The sequence below is a fragment of the Acinonyx jubatus genome, chromosome B1 (assembly GCF_027475565.1).
Source record: "Acinonyx jubatus isolate Ajub_Pintada_27869175 chromosome B1, VMU_Ajub_asm_v1.0, whole genome shotgun sequence".
Classification (NCBI taxonomy): Eukaryota; Metazoa; Chordata; class Mammalia; order Carnivora; family Felidae; genus Acinonyx; species Acinonyx jubatus.
The window spans coordinates 26,911,918-26,934,801 of record NC_069382.1 but is presented as its reverse complement, the minus strand read 5'-3'; the positions used below and the strand labels follow the sequence as shown (position 1 = coordinate 26,934,801).

The following is a 22,884-nucleotide window of genomic DNA, read 5'->3' as shown; positions in this document are numbered from 1 at the left end:
GAGAGACAGAGAGAGACAGAGCAGAGTGGGGGAGGAGCAGAGAGAGGGGGAGGGGCAGAGAGAGAGGGAGACACAGAATCCGAAACAGACTCCAGGCTCTGAGCTGTCAGCACAGAGCCCCATGCAGGGCTTGAACCCATGAACTGTGAGATCATGACCTGAACTGAAGTCCGAAGCTTGACTGGGTGAGCCACTCAGGTGCCCCAAATAAAAGGTTTTAAAATGATCACTCAGGGGAGCTATAAACAATGGGTGCAGTGAGGTAAATAGCCTCCCCAGGTCTGCTCCCCAAATAATATGAAATAACTTTCTATCTGCAAAAATTCTATGAAAACCACTTGTCAACGTGAACGTAAATAATGTTGAAACTGTAAAGTAACTGTGAGTAAAAAGGGAAAAGTCAACAAGTATCAGTGCTGTGGCCCATGTGTTCCCTTTTCACCCTGTGGGGTTCAGTGGCAAGCAAAGGCAGGTGGAGAGAAACTGTGAGACACACGGGAGGGACCCGAGTGGAGAGGCCTGTGCATGAATTGGAATGACCACCAGAAAGATTGTATTTACCCTAAGTCAGAAAATCCTAAAAAGGTAACCGGGTAGATCAGAACATGACAGCAGAGAAAGGATTTCAAAGTATTCAGGACTTAAAGGACCAGATAGACTAAAAAGAAGAGGACCAGATATGTAATTTAAAGGGACAAACTCTATTTTTAAAAAAATTTTATTTATTTTGAAAGAGAGAGAGCAAGCAGGGGAGGGGCAGAGACAGAGAGAGAGAATCCCAAGCAGGCTCCATGCTGTCAGTGCGGGGCTGACATGGGGCTCGATCCCACCAACGTGAGATCATGACCTGAGCTGAGATCAAGAGTTGGCAGTAAGGGGCTGAGCCACCCAGGTGCCCCCAGACTATATATATATATATATATATAATTAAAAAAAATTTTTTTTAATGTTTATTTATTTCTGAGAGAGACAGACACAGAATGCGAGTGGGTTAGGGGCAGAGAGAGAGGGAGACACAGAATCCGAAACAGCCTCCAGGCTCTGAGCTGTCAGCACAGAGCATGACGTGGGGCTTGAACTCACAAGCTGGGAGATCAGGACCTGAGCTGAAGTCTGCGCTCAATCGACTGAGCCACCCAGGCCACCCCCACCCTGACTATATTTTAAAGGAAAAACCTGATTTAAAAGGATAGTCTTCTGGGGAAAAAAAGCTTCTAGGGGAGAAAGAGGCAAAAAAAGAAGGAAGAATCACCTTTGGGAATTCAAGTGGTAAGTGGGAAAAGAAGAAAAAGGGAGAAATTTTGTGTCCTATAAGACAAAAGAGAATAAAAACACTGGAAGCCGAGCTCGGTTCAGCTGCACATATGCTAAAATTGGAACGATATGGAGAAGATTAGCGCGGCCCCTGCGCGAGGATGACACAAATTCGTGAAGCGTTCCAGATTTTAAAAAAACAACAAAAAACTGGAAGCCTTGCAGGCTCTTCCCCACCACTAAAACAGTCCAACAAAACCCCACTGAAGTACAAGTACCTGGACGTTTGTAAGCCGAAAAGGAATTAAACTAGGAATCTTCTAAAATGCGGAAATACCACAAACATGAAGAAAAAGAAAGTGAAATTTACAGAGGAATATGTCAGATAATCAGGAAATGAATTTGCATGCAAATCAACTGAGGGAAATTCCCCTCCTGGAAAACAGCCATGAAGCAGAAGAAAATTGTAAGTCTATACTCTCATAATGAATGAAATCTACTGAAAAAAGCATTTGAGGATATGAGAAGACCTCTTTAAATCTGAAACCCAAAAACTAAAAGCAGAAATGGACCAAAAGAAAAAAAAAAAAAGGAAAAGGAAAGGAGAGAGAGAGAGAGAGAGAAGCACCTGGGTGGCTCAGTCAGTTAAGTATCCAACTTTGTCTCAGGTCATGATCTCACCGTTGGTGAGTTTGAGACCCACATCAGGCTCTGTGCTGATAGCTCAGAGCCTGGAGCCTGTTTTAGATTCTGTGTCTCCCTCTCTCTCTGACCCCTCCCCCATTTGTGTTTTTTTCTCTCTCTTTCTCTGTCAAAAATAAATAAGCATTTAAAAAAAGAGAGAGAGTGAGAGAGAGAGAAAAGAAAAAGGTAATTAAACTCAGGGAAGAAATGGAAGAAAAAGAGAAAGTTATCTCAGAAATGAAGAATAAAGTATAACATGCGCAAAGGAGAATGGACCAAATGAGCATTTAATTAAAGGTAGGAAAACAACCAAAGGGATGGTAATAAGTAAACAAAAAAGTAAAAAGGGTCAGAAGGTAGTAGAAAAGAAAGACAGGTAAAGAAAGAATAATATTCATGTTATCTGAGTCCCTGAGGAAGAAAATAAAAACAATGGAACAGATCTAATATTTAAAATTATAATCCAAGGAAATTTCCAGAAGTAGAAAAAGATCTAAATCAACACATGGAAGGGCTCATCTGTCAAACTTAACCCAGAACTATCAATTCTCAGACATAGCCTGGTCCAACTAATAGTTCTCAGAAATAAAGATAAAATCCTCGAGGTGTCTCTCTAGACAAAAAGATCAAATTACTTACAAAGACAAAAGAATTAAACTAGCATTAGACTTTCAAAACCAACATATGAAGCAAGGCAACAATGGATATTTTTGTATTCCTACATACATCTCCTTAAGCTTTGTGCTGGGATGCAGTTAAAGCTGCTTAGAAACACTTTGATCCTTTCCAATCTTGCTTTTATGATTTGCTAGGTGGTTCTGGAGCAGTGCTCCTCCTACTGAGATAAGACCTTCCTAGAGTTTGTCCCTGGGGGGTGGGAAGTGGGGATTAGGGGTGGGAGAGGGGTGGTGGTGGTAGGGGTGGAGGTGTTTGTCAGGTTTGGCTGGTGCGGACAGGTTCTCCCCTCTGCTCTGTGTGAGCACTTCCTCCCCTAATCCTGTGGACAATCCTTTCCCTTGCCTTGGGCAGTTCTTCGTTACCATGCACTGACCAGCATTCTGTTGAACACTTGGGAGGACCCTCTGCAGATTTCTGCAGTTCTCTGTGCAGCCCTCTCTGCTCTAGCATTCTATCTGATGAACTCTAGCTGCTTTGATTCCCCCAGACTCTCAGTCCTGTCTCAACTCAGGATATTCTCTGGCTCTGCCTCAATCCCATTTCCCCATGCCCTGGCCTGGAAATCCTCCCAAGGCAGTAAACCCAGACAATTGTAGGGCTCACCTCGTTTGTCTCCTGTTTCTTGGAGATCGCTGTCATTCCTTGCCTGATGTTCGGCGTCTTGAAAACTGTTGTTTCTTGTATTGTTCCAATGTTAATTTTCTGGCTTCGGGGATTATACTATGGCTATGTCAGATGTTATCAGGGAAAGCTAGGCGAAGGGTACACAGACATTTTCTGTACTACTCTTGTAACTTTCTGTAAGTCTAAATTCAAAATAAGTTAAAGATATTTAAAAATGAGGGTTTTCACTTCATACTTTTTTTAAGGAAACCCAAAAATATTTAATTACTACATCTTTTGTTGATGTTGTGTAGCTTCTTGTAGCACAATAGGACATGACCAAAAGTAAACAAACATGCTCTACTCAGTCAGGAAGTCTGGCTGCCTAAAGAAATTGACTGTTTAAATGCCAGCTGGGCTTTTCACCCAAAAGGGCCTGTTTTCAAGCAAACTGAAAGTACCCGTTCGCTTACTACTTCTAAAGTTATTTAAAGCATTCTTTTTATTTTTAACTATTGCATATTGGTCTTCCATTAAGTCACATAATTGAGCATTATGTTTTAAAATTTTTAGCTCTGCTCATGCATTCAGAAAAATGCCATTCTTAATATAATTTTCTCCTCTGCATGTTCTGTCTGTACCTTCTCACCTTAAGGCCCAACTCAACATCACCTGTCCTATGGAGTCTTAAACCCCAGTTGGAAGACATGTAAGTTCATGTAAACACGAGAAGCACTTTGCTTCTATTATTATGTGGAATGTAAGACTGCAATTTTAATCAGTATAAGGGGTTCATAAATGAATGATATCTGTAGTCACCTCCTTTATACATGTTTGGACTGAACCCTGACTTAGTCTTGAGGATGGATTCGATTTGGAAGGCTAGAAAGAAGGAAAGAAGACATTTTGGGTAAGGATATTATCATGGGCAGAGGCATGATACAGAAATAAGCATGGAAGAAGCAGGAATAAGGAATGTTGAGAAGAGGACTTCTATTGTGTTATATTCCCATCTCTTTAAAAAGAATATTATAAAGGACATTCTGATTTGGAACAGGAGCAGAGAGGTTTTGGATTTATTAGCTATGTAACCTTGGAAAGCCACTTAGCTATCTCTGGGCCTCAATGTTCTCATCTGTAAAACACAAATAATAGAACATACTTTGTATGATATTTTTGAAAAACAATGTTTAAAATATATGGTAAAGTACTTTGGCAACCAAAAGATGATGCATGATTTTTCTTAACTTCTGGTTTTATATCTAGAATAAAATGTCTGCAAAATGATTTGCTTTAAAAATGAGTAAGCTATCGAGTCTTCTTTGAAGATATTTTCTTGGAGTATCTGTAGCAAAGTGCTTTGCAAAGACTAAAATTCTCTTTCCTCTGCTCCTTTTCTTCTTTAGTAAATGAAGAGCTAAGAAATCACTCTAGAATAATTGATATTAACCACTCCCCTGACTGAGGACAGTGAATATAAGCATCTTGAAAATACTTAGTGTTTCTCTTGGAACAGTAATTCAACTTTGGTTCATAGAATGTAGTCTTTTTTTGGAAGGATGGGTGAGGCCTCCCCAAGAATTATCAAATGTAGGGTATGACAAACAGCACCCCTATTCAGGGAATGCAATAGAGCTCTTCATGTTTTAAGGATTAAAAAAAAATCTGCCAATACTTATGGTAAATCCTTGGGGATCAAGCTGGAAAATATAGGTCCTGGAATTAGATGGCACACCAAGAAGGTTGTGGATGTGGATCACAAGAGTTGAACATGTAGAGCCATACCTCTGTGGCCCAAAGATGGGGCCTCTGGCCTATTCAGCATTCAGACTGTGGGGTTGTTTTCTGTTAAAGAGCTGTGCCATGTGCCTTATGCTGGAATTTGAATTAGAGAGAAATCATCACTAAGTAGATTAGCATCCTCAGTGACCATGAAGAGTCAGTCAGTCTTAAGCACTGACACTGTGGCAGCAAGAAGCAATGGTGTCAGTATATTGGACTGTTCCAACTCTTTTCTTGCCTGACTCTGTGGCTAGACTATTTCCTCCAACCCCAAAAGTTTTGGGATAGCATGAATCCAGTGATGTGCTGACAAATATTTGACAACTGGCTCTGTGGGAAGAAAAAGCCCCTATTCAGAGCATTACCAATCTTTGTGGTGTAAATACTCCCACCATGGAGGATTTCAAGATACCAATGTGGTGTCACTGCACATGCAGTTGGGAAAGGATGTGATTGATAGTACCCTACCCCATGCAGTTGAAAATCCGCATAAAACTTTTGGCTCTCCCAAAACTTAATTACTAGTAGCCTACTGTTGACTGGAAGCCTTACTGATGATATAAACCGTTCATTTATACATATTTTGTATGTTGAATGTATTATGTCCTGTATTCTTATAGTCAAGTAAGCTAGAGAAAAGAAAACGTAAGTAAGAACATCACTAGGAAGAAAAAAATATTTATGGTATTGTATTGCGTTTATTGGAAAAACCCCACATGTAAGTGGATCTGTGTGGTTCAAACCTGTGTTGTTCAAGGCCCAGTTGTAATTTATTTATTAGTTTACATAATTTCATTTTGGATAATAGCTATATTTGATGACAGCTTTGGAAACTTAACAGTTAGCCTTCGTGAGCTGATGAGACCTAGCTCCAGCACATCGCTGGATAAATCCATGAGGATATGGGATGGAAGAGGCCTCAAAGTTAAGATAATGGGCTTGAGATAAAAGTGGAAAAATGACAGGTATAATTTCTTTTGTATCTTGGGTTTATAGTCATATAGGTTATACAGTACTGGATCCCAAATACCCCCAACCTGAGACAAAATAGTGAGTGGTTTTGAAGAATATAATGACCCCAGAAGTCTAGATGTGCTTTTTCCTAAGCTCTGAATGTTCAGAGTCCCTGAGCATTTAGACAGAGTTGGATTGCCTCCCTCAATGGAATGAGGTCTCTTTATTATCAGAGTTCCTATCCTGTTTATTCAGACTGTTTTTCTATGAAGGAGACGTGGCAGTGCATATTTTTGTTATGGCTAATGTCATTGCTTCCTTAGGACAGTGGCCAGCGAGATAAATTAGCTGACTTGACTGAACTGGAGCCAGTGAAGTATCTGCTCAAACCCATGTGGTTCTGTTTGTTCCTTCTTTCATTTGCTCAACAAAGATCTAGAGCCCCTACTATGTGCCAGGCATTGTATTAGTATCAGGAATATAAAATGAGTAAGATGTGAATTGTGCCTTAAAGGTGCTGGCAGTATCCCATGAATCTCTATGCATCTTGCATGGGGATGAGCACCCCAGGGAAGCAGGTGTGAAGTAATGGAAAAGTTTTCATAGTGAGGGATCTTGGTTTGGGTTGCCGTTGTGGTCCTCTTAGAGTACTGTGTTTTTAACTTTAAGATTGAAATGTCCTACTGTCTTCAATATCAAACTTCCCCTTACTCTATCACAGCGACTCTTCTTAAAATGCTCCCCTTTCACCCCTGCTGAAATATTTGGAGCAAGTATGAATTAAGCCGACCAGGCCATAGAGAAGTGAGGCAAAGGGGAAGGAGGCCAATGATGAGGGCTCAGTCTGGAGCAGGGAGCCAAGTCTGGGAAAGGCAGACTGAGACCAGGTGGTGTTTGGGGGCCTTGGGTAGTTATGGACCATAGGAGGGTGCTGGAGGGGTGTGAGGTGTATGGGTGAAAGGATAGAGAGACTGGTAATAAATTTGCCCATTTCTCATTGTTGTCTAACCCAGGTTCTGCTTTTGGTTAATCAAGGCAGTATGATGTGCTCATTAAGATCTGCTTTGAAACTTAGGAGATGTGTTCAAAACCTTGAGTTTTTATTAATAGAGTTCATGACCTCTGCCAAATTATGAACCCCTTTGAACCTTAATTTCTTCATCCATAAAATGGGAGCAATAACAGCAGGGTACGGATTACTGTAAATTAAATGAGAGTGCCTCTAAAATGTGCCTAGTATGGTGCCTAATTCGCATTATAAACTCAATGAATATTTGTTTCATTTCTTTCTAGACATCTAAAAGGGCAAACATTGAGGCATAGAAAGTATGTTTGAACCCTCCAGCTACATAGATAGTAGCACCTAGCAGCTATCCATATAAGTAATTATATGGCTGAGATCAACTGTTCAGTTGGCTAGCATTGCTGCTCAGTCAAGTGGCTATTAGCAGAAGTGAGTTATCTGCCATTGCTTCCACTGAAAAGGACATCTTGATTATGGCGCCCTGTGAGTTTTCTGATTAAAAATATCTAAGTGCTAATTTTCATTAACCTGCTCCACTGTTATCGTGGGTATAAGATATAGGGAAACAGATTTAGACTGAATATAACACAGCAGAGATTTTCTAATTATTACTGTTCTGAAAGTACAGTACTTTCAGAAGTACAGTACTTTCTGAAGTACAGTACTTTCTAATTAGTACTGTTCTGAATGTACTGGAATAAGTTCAGAGTCCTGATTGTGTTCAAGAAGTTGGGTTTTCACTTATCCCAAATGGAACAGAAATTTCATCCAAATTGCTTTTCAACTACGATGTTTCTTAGATGGGTAATTTGGTGTTTATTAAATCCACTGGAGGAGAGTCTAGCTATCTGTTGAAAAGGTCTTCCTGTCAAGTAAAAATTACTATAAATAGCCAATTTTCAGCCAGTAAGTAATATTTTTAGAATGCTTACAAAGAATCTTGGTTGTTATCTTTGAAATGTGTGAACTTGGTAAGAAAAAAACATTTCTTCAAGTGTTAAGAAAAATTTCTGATGTTTCAATAACTTAGCTATGGTTAAACACTTTTGACTTGGCTTCTGATTTATTTCACTTCTGGGGTCACCTAGAAAGTAGGAATAAGATGCTTTGGTTCTCTATAAAAGTTCTACAGTGTCCAGTATGAGGAATCAGGAAAGGATAGTGGGAAGGAAGATAGTGGACTGTGGATCAGGAGTTTTGAAATTCTGTCTTGGCTCAGTCTTTGGCAAGTCATTTAATGTGGCTATCTCATTTGTAAATATTACCTACTTCTAACTAATAGTGAATATTGTCCCACTATCTTACTCAATAGGATCTCTGTGTGATCAAATGGGCAAATCTATATGGAAAAACTCTCTAAATTGGCTTGAGCTGTACAAATGGTGGTTTTGCCATTACTTCGGCTTCACAATTCAATAAATTAGCAACTAAACAAATATTACCTTTCAGTCATGCCCCAGGCAGATGGTTTGGTTTTATCCCTTCTATTTACTTGATTTATATTTCTTTCTTTCTTTCCTTTTCTTTCTTTCTTTCTTTCTTTCTTTCTTTCTTTCTTTCTTTCTTTCTTTCTTTCTTTCTTTCTTTCTTTCTTTCTTTCTTTCCTTCCTTAATTAAAAACAATTTTTTTAACATTTATTTATTATTGAGAGACAGAGAGAGACAGAGTGTGAGCAGGGGAGGGGCAGAGAGAGAGAGGGAGACACGGAATCCGAAGCAGGCTCCGGGCTCTGAGCTATCGGCACAGAGTCCGACGCAGGGCTCGAACTCAGAAACCGCGAGATCATGACCTGAGCTGAAGTCCGACGCTTAACCAACTGAGCCACCCAGGCATCCCCTTATTGATTTATATTCTTATCTTTACTATTTATTTCCTTCTGCTTGCTTTGGGTGTAATTTGTGCTTTCTCTAGTTCATAAGGGTAACACTTAGGTCATTGATTTAAGACTCTTCCTCTTTTCTAATATAAATATTTAATGCTATGGATTTTCTTCTACAACATTGATTTACCTGCATCCCATTAATTTTGACATGTTGTGTTATCATTTTCTTTCAATGTGAATATTTTCTAATTGCTCTTCTGTTTTATTACTTAAAAGTGTGTTAATTTTCAAACACTTAGGGGGTTTCCAGATACGTTTCTGTTATTGATTTCTTGTTTACTTTCATTGTAGTCATAGAACACACCTTTCATTTATTTCAGTTCTTTTAAATTTGTTGAGATTCTTTTTAATAACTGAGAATATAGTCTCTTTTGGGGAATTCTTTACATACACTTGAAAAGAATATGTTATTTTCTGTTTAGTGGAGTATTACATAATGTCCATTAGGTCAAGTTGGCTTATGATATTATTAAGGTTTTCTAAATCTATTCTAATGTGTTATACATTTGTTCAGTCAATTACTGATCGAAGAGTGTTGAACTTTCCAATTTCAGTGTCAAATTGTGGATTTGCCTATTTTTTGTTTGTTTCATTTTTGGTTTTTGCTTCATGTATTTTGAAAGTCTTGGGGCGCCTGGGTGGCTCAGTCGGTTAAGCGTCCGACTTCAGCTCAGGTCACGATCTTGCGGCCCGCGAGTTCGAGCCCCGCGTCGGGCTCTGGGCTGATGGCTCAGAGCCTGGAGCCTGCTTCCGATTCTGTGTCTCCCTCTCTCTCTGCCCTCCCCCGTTCATGCTGTGTCTCTCTCTGTCTCAAAAATAAACGTTAAAAAAAAAAAAAAAAAAAAAGAAAGTCTTATGTTAGGGGCATGTTCTTTTAGGATTGTTAAGTGTTCTTGGTGGGTTGTCTCCTTTTGTCCTTATGTATTATCATTCTTCATATTTTATAATATTCCTTATTTTGAAGTCTGCCTTGTCTGACCCAGCTTTCTTTTGATTTGATTTATCTTCTACTTTTAACCTATCTTTTTATATAAACTTTATATAGAAAGTGGGTTTTTGTAGATTGCATATAGGTAGGTCTTGCTATTTCCAGATTTGATAATCTCTTCTTTCTAATAGAGGCAGTTAGACACCCTATCATTTAATGTGATTATTGATATGTTTGGATTTAAATCAACTGTTTTGCTAATAGTTTTCTATTTGCCCTCTGTTTTTGTTCCCTGTTTTCTTTTACTTTCTGTTTTATTTTGGATTGAGTGCTTTTTTATGAATCCATTATTGGGTTATTAGTTACACCTCTTTGTTGTTTTTCAGTGGTGACATAGAGTTTTGAAAACACATATTATCTTTTTTTTTTAACCTTTTATTTTATTTTTGAGACAGAGAGAGACAGAGCATGAACAGGGGAGGGTCAGAGAGAGGGAGACACAGAATCTGAAACAGGCTCTAGGCTCTGAGCTGTCAGCACAGAGCCCGACGCAGGGCTCAAATCCACAGACTGCGAGATCACGACCTGAGCTGAAGTCGGACGCTTAACCGACTAAGCCACCCAGGTGCCCTGAAAACACATACTATCTTTTTATGGTCTACCATTTTTGTTTTTTCTTTAAAAATTTATTTAGTTTTAAGTAACCTCTACCACGTATTATCTTATTATGGTCTACCTTTGTTTGATTTTTCTTAAAAAGTTTTTAAAAAATTTGTTTAGTTTTAAGTAACCTCTACACCCATTGTGGGCCTTGAACTCACCACCTCAAGATCAAGAGTCACATGCTCTACTGCTGAGCCAGCAAGGTGCCCCTTTATGGTCTACCATTAAATAACATTATGCCACTTCCCATTTAGTATAAGAACCTACAGTAGTATACTTTTGTTTTTTCTCTCCCTTCCTTTGTGTTATTTTTGTCATATGTTTTATTTGTACATATACTATAAACTCCATGATATATTGGTATAATCAATTTTAACAAAAATGAGAAATAACCACTTTTACATATGCTCTGGTTTTACCAATTTCATTGCTCTCCATTTCATTTTGTAGATCCACATTTCCATCTTTTTTAAATGTTTGTTTATTTTTTGAGAGAGAGTGAGAGTGAGAGCATGTGTGAGTCAGGGAGGGGCAGAGAGAGATAGGGAGAGAGAGAATCCTAAGTAGGCTCTGTGCTGTCAGTGCAGAGTCTGACATGGGGCTTGATCTCATGAACTAAACTGTGAGATCATGACCTGACACGAAATCAAGAGTCAGAGGCTTATCTGACCGAGCCACCCAGGTGCCCCTCACATTTCCACCTTTTATCATCCTCCATCCTCCTGCAGAAATTCCTTTAACTCTTCTTCTTAATTTGATTAATTAGTTTATTTATTTAATTTTTAATTTTTAGAGAGAGAGAGAGAGCATGAGTGGGGGAAAGGGGCAGAGGGAGAGAGAGAGAGAATCTTAAGCAGGCTCCATGCTCAGCGTGGAGCCCCACATGGGGCTCAATCTCACCACCTGGGATCACGACCTGAGCTGAAATCAAGAGTTGGATGCTCAACTGATTGAGCCACTCAGGTGTCCCTTTTAACTCTTCTTTTAATGCAGGTCTTCCTGTAATGGATTCTTCCAGATTTTATTTTTTCAAAAGTGTTTTTATTTTGCTTAATTTATAAAAAGATATTTTTGCTAGGTTTTGAATTCCAGGTCAACATTTTTCTTTTGGCATTTAAAAAATGTCACTCCGTTGTCTTCTCTCTTACATAATTTCTGATCAGAAGACCACTGTAAATTTTATCTCTGTAATTTTGTATGTAACATTTCTTTTTCCTCTAGATGCCTCCAAGATTTTCTCTTTATCTTTGATTTCAGCAATTTGAGTATAATGGGTCTAGGGATGTGTGTGTGTGTGTGTGTGTGTGTGCGCACTTATCTTGCTTGTGTTTCTCTGAGCTTCTTAGATCTGGTGTTGTCTTTCATTAATTATGAAATGTTATCTGCTGTAGTCTCTTCAAAACCTTCTGCTGTATTTCTTTCTTTTCCTTCTGGAATTTCAAATATATGTACATTAGACTGTTTGATATCTTACCACAAGTTTTTAATGCTCTGTTATGTTTTTTCCTTGATTGTGTTTTAAAATGTTTTTATATAATTTAAAATTACTTATTTTTGAGAGAGAGCGAGAATGAACAAATGGGGGAAGGGCAAAGAGAGAGGGAGAGAGGATCCCAAGCAGGCTCCACACTATCAGCACAGAATCTGATATGGGGCTTGAACTCACAAACCATGACATCATGACCTGAGCCGAAATCAAGAGTCAGATACTTAACTGACTGAGCCCCTCCTTGATTGTGTTCTAATTTGGATAATTTCTTTTGACTTATCTTCAAATTTACTTACACTTTACTAAGCTATGTCCCATTCCAAGAATTTTTTTAATTTTCAAATTTATTTTGAAATTTTTATTCCAGGTATTTTAAATTTCAGATTTACTGAAGGTAACAACAATAACAAAGTCTAAACTCAACTCACATCATGCTTTTTATTTCTAGCTTTTCCACTTGACTCTTTTTTATAGTTTTTATTGCTTTGCTGAGATTTTCCATCTCTTTATGCATGTATTCCTTTATTTTACTAGATTATGTAACATATTAATCCTGGTTATTTTTAAGGGGCTGTCTGATAGTGCAAGCATCCAGATCACCCCTGGGCCTTGTTCTATTGATTGCTTTATCCCTTGATAGTGTTTTGCTTTGTCTCGTTATTTTGTGTGTCTCATTATTTTTTGACTGAGTGCCAGATATTATGTGTAGAATGAGGAGTCTGAGGTAAATAGTAATTATGTTTTGAATGAGCATGGGTCTTCTCATTTCATGGTGCTAGTTTGGAGGCTTGAATTTGTATTGTCAGTAGGTAAGTAGATGCGTTTAGGCTTGTTGTCACTGTAGTTAACTCCAGTAAACCATAGACTTCAAATTCCTTCAGTGGTGGATTGCTTTTACCTTGTGCTTACCATGGGACCTGGAATACTGAGGGTTTTTCTCAGTGTTTATGCTTCACATTCAACTTTTAGCAGGCCCTGAACATTTGCATCATAGATAAGATCTTTTTTCACACTCTTGCCATTTTACCTTCGGATATAGACTGTCATTTGGTGTGAGGTTTGTGGTGGTGGCCACAGGGAGTTTCTTCATTCTCTTGGTTCAGCTTTAGTCTTCGGTGGGTCCTGTGTCCTTGGGCCCCAGTGGTGGGCACTTTCTCAGTATTCCTGTCCCTTTTCCCATTGCAACCAAGCCAAACTCTGTCTTATAGGTGTGGGAGCCCTTGTGTGAGACATATTTCCCCCACTGCCTTCAGTGGTAAGAGAACACTGCTTTGTATGGGTGCAGGATCCTTGGCTTGAGAGGGTTTCTTATCCCTCCCACAGGAGCAGAGAGCTTTTAGTTCCTTTTCTCTTGAGAGGCAGGGTTCTTTGCCAGGGTTCTGAGAATGGGAGTGTTTCCTGCCTCCCAGCAGCTTTAGGGTTTGTTTCTCATGGAATAAGAGCCTAGTAAATGGGTGAGACTGCATGCTTGTACTGCTGCAGTGGCAGATGTTCAGAACTAGAACACTGGCACCACTGAAGGCCACTCACTCAGGTTTCCTGTTCTTCCCCGAATCTTCCTCAAGAGTGCCTGAGAAAGGTTCATGAAAATGAACTGGTGAGTGAGTACAGATTCTGCTTGTATGTGCAGTTCCAGGAATTCAATACTGTTTCATTAACTCACACTTGACCTTTAAGAATTTGTTAAAATTTTAGCTGTTTCTTTATTTCTTTCTTTCTTCTTCTTCTTCTTCTTTTTTTAACCTACTTTATGGCAGCTGCCTTTTCCTTTCTTGCTCTGCCAAAAGAGAAATAGCTTGTGAATTCTATCTCTCCTTCTAGGGGTCTATTAGTCATTGGAATTTCATTCACTTCGTTGCTTTGTGTTGTCAGCTCTCTGATGGGCTCAAGGGAAGTTACAATTGTATATGGCTTATTTGGCTTTTTGTCATTGTTAGGGTGGGATCAATGTTCTCATGTGGCTTTCTATATTCTAGTGAAAGTGGAACTCCAGGAGAGTTTAGCACAGGAAATATTTGTACGAATATGTATGCATATAATGCATCTAGATTATATGAAAGTATGAGGGCTAATATGGCAGTCTGGGGATAGTAATTGTAGAGCACTGTTACCACCCTGATATGGGTTGAATTGTGTCTCTCAAAAAATATGTTGGAGTCCTAATCCTGGGTTCCTATGAATGTAGTCTTATTTGGAAAGATAATCATTGCAGGTGTAACCAAGTCAAGACGAGGTCACTAAGGTGGGCCCTAATCCAATATGACTGGCGTTCTTGTTAAAAATGAGAAGAGACGGAAAGAGACACAGGGAGAACACTGTATGAGCACAAAGAGAGAGAATGAAATGATAGATACAACTGCAAACCAAAGAACACCAAGGATTGCCAGCAAACACCAGAAGCTAGAAAGGGACAAGGAAGGATCCTTCAGGGAGATCATGGTCCAGCTAACACCTTCATTTCAAATTTCTAGTCTCTAGGACTATAAGTCAAATTTTGTTCTTTTAAGCCACTCAATTTATGGTAGTTTGTTATGGCAGTTCTAGGAAACTAATACACACCCGTAGGCCTGAAGGGGCGAGGAGGGACATAAAAAGCTGTGTGGTGCTATAACACCACACAGGGTGACACCCACGTAGAATGGATCCAAGAAATAAACACCCTGACCTCTGTCTCTTCTGTCACTTCATCCCTGGGGCTCCTTTTGACTAAACTCTACTGGAAGCCAGAGGGCTAGGGAGCTGGTTTAGGTAGTCCATATAAGTCAGCCTCCTAGGGTAGACAGTAGAGTCGGGAAATCTGGGTGGGAGATATGAGGACTAAAGAAAGACAGCCTGTCCAGGAGAGCTTTGTATGACAGACATTGAAACTTTATAAATTTGTTTCGGGTAGATGGCGTGGGGTTATTGGAAAGATCACAGAGTTATAACAAGGTTACAACAGGTTTTGTCCCATCTCCACTGTGACTCACTGTGGCCTTGAATATTTCACTTAACCTTTCTGATCCTCTCTTTTCTCATCCATAGGAGGGGGTTAGACCAGATGACCTTTGTGGTCCCTTTTCAGTTTTGTGTTGTGTTTATGGAATGAATAATCTTACATCAGACAAAAAGATGTCTAAGATAAATTTTCTGCGATTTATAACTTGAAGCTTTTATGATTTTGAGCTATATTCAGTGATGAAATGACCATTGTTGTTGATGATAATTTTACCTTTATTTGACTTGTCTTTAAAATTAAGAAAAAAAATGTTTTCATGTCTACCATCTCTTTTTAATGTAGCAAGCAGTTCTGTGAAAATTTTGTTGCTTTGGGGCTAAAATGCTTTGTGTGTGTGTGTTTCTAAGAGAAAAGTTGTATTTTTTATTAACGCCATTTGCTTTTGTCAAGGAACTTACCATTTTATCACTTATTATGATTATTATCATCATCATTATTTGCAGCCTTTTCAATTACACTTTCATCAGAGAGAGGGGGAGGGAGAGAGAGAGAAAAAGAGAGAGGGAGAGAGAGAGAGAAAAAGAGAGAGAGAGAGAGAGAGAGAGAGAGAGAGAGAGAGAGGGTTTGACCTTCTGTATTCTCTTAGCACTAAGGAGCCAAAGAGTTGCTTATTGATTTTCTTTTGGCCTTCGAAGTCAAAGGTGAAATATGCTTTCAACTCTCTGTTCTTCCACATGGGCTACAGAATTCTTGGTATGGTGATGTCCCTGGGGGCCTTGGTATCATTGATCCAGATGCTAGACTTGGCTTTGAGCAAGCACGAAGGCTAATGATCTAGTATTGTTATACATCACAGACAAACCAGACGGAATTAGTTTTCAGATTTCTCTGCAAGGTGAGATTTTTTTTTTCCCTTGGGTGAGGCCCAATTCAATTTATAGCTCATTCACAAAGGCTTCTTATCACACAAATCCACTGTTGTCATTTTTTTTTCTGCTCTCAAAATATTCTCAGTTAACACTTCATCACAGAAGACCTCTGGAGTCAACTTATTTCTCGAGGCAGGAACCAGGAAAGCTTCTAATATGGTGACATGGGGAAGGATACACTTGTTTAGGGACACACAAAACGACCAAATGATAGACACACACTTACAAGAATATATGCCTGTGTTCTTTTTTTCCATATGTATAAGAGGACTGTAACACATGGATATAAAGTAGATGACTGAGTAGTCAGAAATAACTCTGTAGGGGGTTGCCTGGGTGGCTCAGTTGGTTAAGCCTCTGACTCTTGGTTTTGGCTCAGGTCATGATCTCATGGTCCCTGAGTTCGAGCCCTGTGTCAGACTCTGCATTGACAGTGTGAAGCCTGCTTGGAATTTTCTGTCTCCCTCTCTCTCTGCTTGTCCCCTGCTCTCTCTCTCTCTCTCTCTCTCTCTCTCTCTCTCAAAATAAAGAAATAAACATCAAAAAATTATATTAAAAAGAAATAACTTTGTAGGAAGCAGTAGAGTAGGAGACATTGGCACAGGATGAGGGAGAGAGTGAGAGTAAGGATGAAACAAAGAGAATGAGGAAAGGTGGTACTGGCTTTTTTCTTTTAAATGTTTATTTATTTAAGTGTGCCTGGGTGGCTCAATTGGTTAAGTGTCTGACTTCGGCTCAGGTCAAGACCTCCTGGCTGGTGAGTTCCAGCCCCGTGTTGGGCTCTGTGCTGACAGCTCAGAGTCTGGAGTCTGCCTCCGATTCTGTCTCTGTCTTTTTCTGCCCCTCCCCCACTCACACATGCTCTCTCTCTCTCTCTCTCTCTCATACAAATAAATGTTAAAAAAAATTAAAAAAAATGTTTATTTATTTTTGAAAGAGAGAATGAGAGTGGGGGAGGGGCAGAGAGAGAGGGAGATGGAGAATCTGAAGTAGGCTTTGCACTGTCAATGCACAGCCTGATGTGGGGCTCAAATTCATGAACCATGAGGTCAGGACCTGAGCTGAAGTCAGAGCTTAACTGACTGAGCCACCCAGGTGCCCCCTAGTATTGTTTTCTGTACATTCACTTTTCTTAACTTAGCCTGCCTCTTAGGAGCTTGGTGATGGCTCCTCTGATACGGAGTAGTGTATGTCAGTGCAAAGGAGGCAATGAAGCAGAGGGAAACATGAGATTCAGGTAAACCATCTCATGGCAGAGAGAGAGCCTGTCCATTGGTGAAAGTTTTGTGTTTGCCTCCACAAAGGGTATTTGGAATGTCAGGAGAAAGTTTATGGCCATATCACCCCGAATGTGTCCAGTCTCTGGAATGTCAGGAGAAGGAAGGAAGTCCCAATAAGCTGGGATTCATGCACCAAGGGGGTCTTTGCATAGAAATCTATTTCCATGTTCTTGTTTCTTTTGTAATCCAATGTTTTTAAGAACACTATCCTGTCAAAGAGGCAGAAAGATTAAGAATCCCTGAATCAGGAAAATAACTGAATAAAGATGTACCTAGGTGACTGATGTCAGTGCATTTACTAGATCCCGTGCCAGCAGATAAACTGAGTCCTCAATCAACAAGCTGCACATGATTCAAGGTCACCATGTAGACAAAGTAAAGAGCCGGTAAAGGTTAAAGTGGCCCTGGCACACTCAATATGTGATATATGTACAATATAAATTTTTTGTTACTTGAACTTGGTTTGGTTTCTCGGTTCTACTTGGTAAAGCTTGGTACCTACTTCCTTTCTCAAACCAAAATAGTGCAAGAAAGATCAAATGTTGAAATCTAAAAATATGGATTTATACAAACACTAGAATAAAGATTTTATGAATTTAAAAATGAATGGGTATGGCTCTTCTAGACATGATATGAAACTTAGAACCACAAAGAAAAGAATAAAAAGATTTGCCTGTATAAAAATAAAAAAATTCTACTTGAAAAAAACATTGTAAGTAAAGGCAAAAGAGAACAGCCTGGGGGGGGGGGTGGTGGGGAACAACAGGAGCACTTGTAACAAAAGGACTCATTTTCCATAATACCCAAAGAGCTCCTAAAAACAGAAAAGACAATGACTATAAATTCAGAGAAAAAAGGGCATACACCATAAAGAGGGAGGTCGCATAAAAAGAATGAAGGGAGACACATGCTCACTGAAGGTGAAATATAAAATCAACGGACAGATGATCATTTTATCCCCACTGGATTGGCAAAGATGAAAACATTTGTTAATCTCCTCAGCTGGTGAAGAGATATGCAAACAGATATCCGTGTACGCTGTTGTTTGTGGGAGAACATACTGGCACAAGTGTTTGAAGATAAATTTGGCACTATCTATAAAAACCTAGAATGCTCACTTCCTTTGACTCACCATCTCTACTTTTATGAATTTATTTCATCGATAAACTCACATAAATATGCAAAGTTATATGTACAGGATGTTCCTTGCTGTTTTCTAATAATAACAGCATCAAACACACAGACACACAGACACAGACACAGCATCAAACACACAGATAGCCTAAATGCCCATCAAAAGGTGGCAGTGTGCATTCATTATGGTACATTATTAATACTGTGGTTTATAGCTATGAAAATGAAGCAGAGGTGTATATATTAATATGGAAAGCTGTCTAATATATATAAAGTTGCAGAATAGTATATATAGAGTGATCCTATTTGTGTTAAAAAAATTACTCAGAATATTTCCAACATATGAAGCTGTGGGCATTGATTATCCCAGTGGTGTAGACTGGTGGGTTGAGATGCTGCGTGGGAGGAGGGTGGGGGAAGATTGGAGAATTGCAGAATCTCCCCACCCACTCCCACTTTCTCTACTGTTTGATTTTTAAATTTTAAATTTATAAAATATTTTGAGAAACATTCATAAATTTTTTAATTTGAGAGAGAGAGAGAGAGAGAGAGAGAGAGAGAGAATCTTAAGCAGGCTCCACGTCTAGCATGGAGACAGACACGGGGCTCAATCTCACAAACCATGAGATCATGACCTGAGCCCAACTCAAGAGTTGGATGCTTAACCCATTGAGTCACCCAGGTGCCCCGATAAATGTTTTGTAAGAAGGGATTACTTACCAAGAAAACAACAAATGCCTGTTTCATAGATTAGATATTTCCATTTATGTGATGTTGAGAGGTTGGAGAAGGACCTATTAAGGTAAGATTGGTGGTTCACCAAGATCCCCCTTACTGCTTGCATTTTTGGAGAAGGATAGACTGGTCTTTAAGGCAGCAGTCTCTTGATGTCACTGAGGCTACGATAGAATCTCAGTTCTACTGTTTATTAGCTTTGTCACCTGGACAAATCACTTCACCCTTCTGGAAGAAAAATAATAGAGTCTGCCCTGAATGATGCATATAAAACAGATAGCAAAGTAAATTGAATTATTTGGGTTAATTCAGTGGAAAACTGTGAAGAATTTGTTGTATTTTTTAATTTTCAAGGTGTTTTTACTCGCATTATCTTATTTGATTCCCCTAACAGTTTAGTGAAGTAGGTATAGAATGTATTCATCCTTTTTGTTTTACAGGTAAAAATAGAATACAGAAAGGGTCTTGTCTGAGTTATGGAGGTAATAATAGGAACATATTGAGGACTCCTGACTCCTATTTTAGACCCTTTCCAGTACATCTCAAAGCCTGTAGAGCATTACTGGGCAGCATTAAATAAAGAGAATGAGAAATTTCATGTGGTTAGAAGCCAGTATAGCCTTCATAGGGTATGGGTGGGATGGTCTCCTATAGAGGCCGTTACCAATTTCCCCTCAGCTTTGTGTGTTGTGGGAAATCAGATAAATGAACACCTTGAATAGGAAACAGGTAGGCATCTTGCATCTTGTTTCACTTTGCCATTCTGTGACTTTCCCAGATGGAGGTTGTTTCCTTCTGGATTCGGGGGCGTTTGATTTGACTATGTCTGTGTTGAATGGAAGCTGCCATGTCCCGAGAACCAATATCCACCCTGGGCTCAGACACATATTTCTTTGGCTTAGGGTTATCGACTAGTTTGGGACTAAGGGCAGTGCTATAGACTGTATGTTTCTGTCCCCTCCAAATTTCTATGTTGAAATCTAACCCCAGTGTGATGGTATTAGAGGGTAGGGCCCTTATTAGGTGGTCAGGTCACAAGGATGGAGTCCTCATAAATGAGTTTAATGCCCTTATAAAAGAGAACCCAGAGAGTTCCCTTGTCCTTCCACAATGTGAGGTTGTAATGAAAAGGTGGCGGTTCATGAACCAGGAAGCATGCCCTCACTAGATAACTGAATCTGCTGGCAACTTGATCCTGGACTTCCCAACCATCAGAACTGTGAGAAATAAGCTTGTTTTGTTGGATAAATCACTCATCCTATGGCACTTTTGTTATAGCAGCCCAAACTAAGGCAGCATAAGAGAACTTTAGAATTAGTTTTTTGGAGATAAGATTGTAGCCAAAGGAGTATGTATACAATTGGGGAAAATGTTAGTGACTTTTAGGCGGTGATAATATTTGTGTTACCTAGGGAAAAAAAGAGTAAGAATTTGGGGATGTATCATTCTTTAATTAGAGTCTTTGAGACAGACCTACCTGAATCTTCCTGAGCAGAGGAAAAAAAATCCTCTATTTTCAGAGTGAAAGGAAAGAAGAAAAGGCTGAATTAGCTTCTCATTCCGTCTAAACATCCTTTCAGTAGTTTTTGTCAAGCATCTGCAAGTTGACATAACGTTGAGCCGTTCAATCTGGTTCTAAATTGTTCTGTTAAATGCCAGACAACTTTTGTCACAGAAGCTGTCCCCCCTCCTTCAGAATGATTGTCTATAATTAAGGAGGAAACCAGAAAATAATGATAGGGTTCTCTTTTGCTTTTCTAATAGCTTTCTTATTAAGTATGTCTGAAAAAGCTACTGAGATGTTGATTTCCCACGTAACCAAAAGAAGTCAGCCATTATATAATTATTTCTTTTTAAAGACTACAAAGAGAGACGTATGAGAAGTGCTTTCAACGGGCTAGAGACACCATGAAGCACAAAGAAAAAAATTCCTTTCTGACAAAGAAAAAAAAAAAGCAGTGAATGGATTAGGTATCAAAAAAATGTCTTTGCCAACAACCTTGAGGCGCCAATGCCTATCAACCATGGTGTGGTTGTTGGAAGTGTGCTTGTGGCAGGAAGGAGAGATCAGGAAGGAGGGCATGTGGAAGAGAGCCATGGGGCTGTGGGTAGAACAATGGTATTCATGCCTTTTAATTAAGCCCTCACTTATGGAAAGATTCCTCACTTATATTTTTGCTATTGGAGGAGACCGACATGTTTACAGGCTGAGACTTGATTCAGATCCCTGGTGATGTCATTACTGTTAGTCATATGTGTTGGGAAGGGGTGAGGACCAGGTTCTAAATGCCCAAATTCTCAACTACCAACTTATTACTCTACCGGGTGCCTGAAGGATTGTGATAAATAGGGGGGCAGGGTGGGTTTCCTTTCCCGTTTACTGTCGTCTTTCCTCCTTCCTTCCTCCCAGACAGAGTACAGAGAGACCTTGTAGTATGGTTACCCATTGAAGCGAAAGGCAGCTGATACTAACAAGGACAAGGTTTGTTTGTCTTGTAGATGTTTTATTCTGAAAACCCTGAGGGGCAGAGATGCCTATATAACCCAGAGGTTCCTTTTGGCCAAGGCCAATGTTATGAACAGCTGAGATTCATTCCCAGATTCTACCATAACTTCCTTTCTGGTAATGTGTGTTTCTCCTCTTTAGGTCTTCTCTCCCTTGGAGCCCATTATGGACCTTTCAGGTTGGTCTGATGCCATGCTGAGGAAATCAGAGCTAATCTAGGAGAACTTTTGTACTAATCCAGCATAAACTTGATCCTTTTCTACAGCACCCCACTTTGATCATGGAGCCCATTTTGTGCTTTATTCATATAGGAGTTACTCCTCCTTGAAGGTGGATTGATGAGCAGGGTAGGGCCAAGGGAATGGCTTCAAAAAGTGATAGTGTGTGGCCAGTGATGATCTTGAAACATCTCCTTAGCATCTCAGATCATGTTATAGTGGAAAGAGCCTGGGCTGGAAGACCTAGATTATAGTCCTAGACTGTAACCATATTACTTCCTCAAATCTCAATTTGTTTGTTCACAAAATGGGGTGGGGGAAGGATAAATTATTTAGTATTTAAGATTTCTTGAATTTAAAAGTAGTTTGCATGAATTAGCTGTATTCATCATACAATAATGGGATATTGGATTAGGAGAATAATTAGAGATCATTGGAAATACTATGATCTAATTTCCTGTGAAGAAAGTTCTCTTCTGTGCAACATCTCTAATAGATGATCATTCAGTATCCATTTGAATGTTTCTGGGACTAGGAGCATGTTGCATCACAAGTGAGGCATTTCAAATTTTTTTTTTTTAACAACTTCTTTATCACATGGCAAAATGTGCAGCTCAGTAATATTCAGTCATTGGTCTAATTCTTGCTGTTTCAGGAGTTCTACTGTTTCAGGAGTTCTATTTTATGTGTCAACTTGGCTAGGCCCGGGTGCCCAGACATTTGGTCCAACACCAGTCTAGATGCTGCTGTGAAGGCATTTTATAGATGAGATTAACATTTAGATTAGTAGACTGTGAGTAAAGCAGATTACTGCCCCCTCCATAGTGTGGGTGGGCCTCATTCAATCAGTTGAAGGCCTAAAGAAAATACAGGCTGAGGTTACATCTGCCTTCAGACTGTCTTTAGACTCAAGCCACAACATCAAGTTTCTCTTGGGTCTGCAACCTGCTAGCCTACTCTGCAGATTTTGGGCTTGTCAGATTCCACAATCACAGAAGCCTCAGGAAGGGAGAGTATGTGGCCAATGATTATCTTGAAACATCTCTATCTATCTATTTATCTATCATCTATCTATCTATCTATCTATCCATCCAGTTTATATATATGTTCTGTTTCTCCAGAGAATCCTGTCTAATATACCCAGTCAGGTCTTCAAATATTTGAAGAAGGCCTCACATGCCATATTAAGCTGGGTCCCGAGA

General features: G+C 39.4%; 1 non-coding gene across 1 annotated transcript; it reads left to right on the top strand.

Moving 5' to 3' along the window:
- Positions 1-1,343: 1,343 nt before the first annotated feature.
- LOC113604730 (U6 spliceosomal RNA) lies at positions 1,344-1,448 on the top strand. The gene has a single exon (XR_003426752.1). It is a non-coding gene; the product is annotated as a U6 spliceosomal RNA (small nuclear RNA).
- The last annotated feature ends 21,436 nt before the right edge of the window (positions 1,449-22,884 follow it).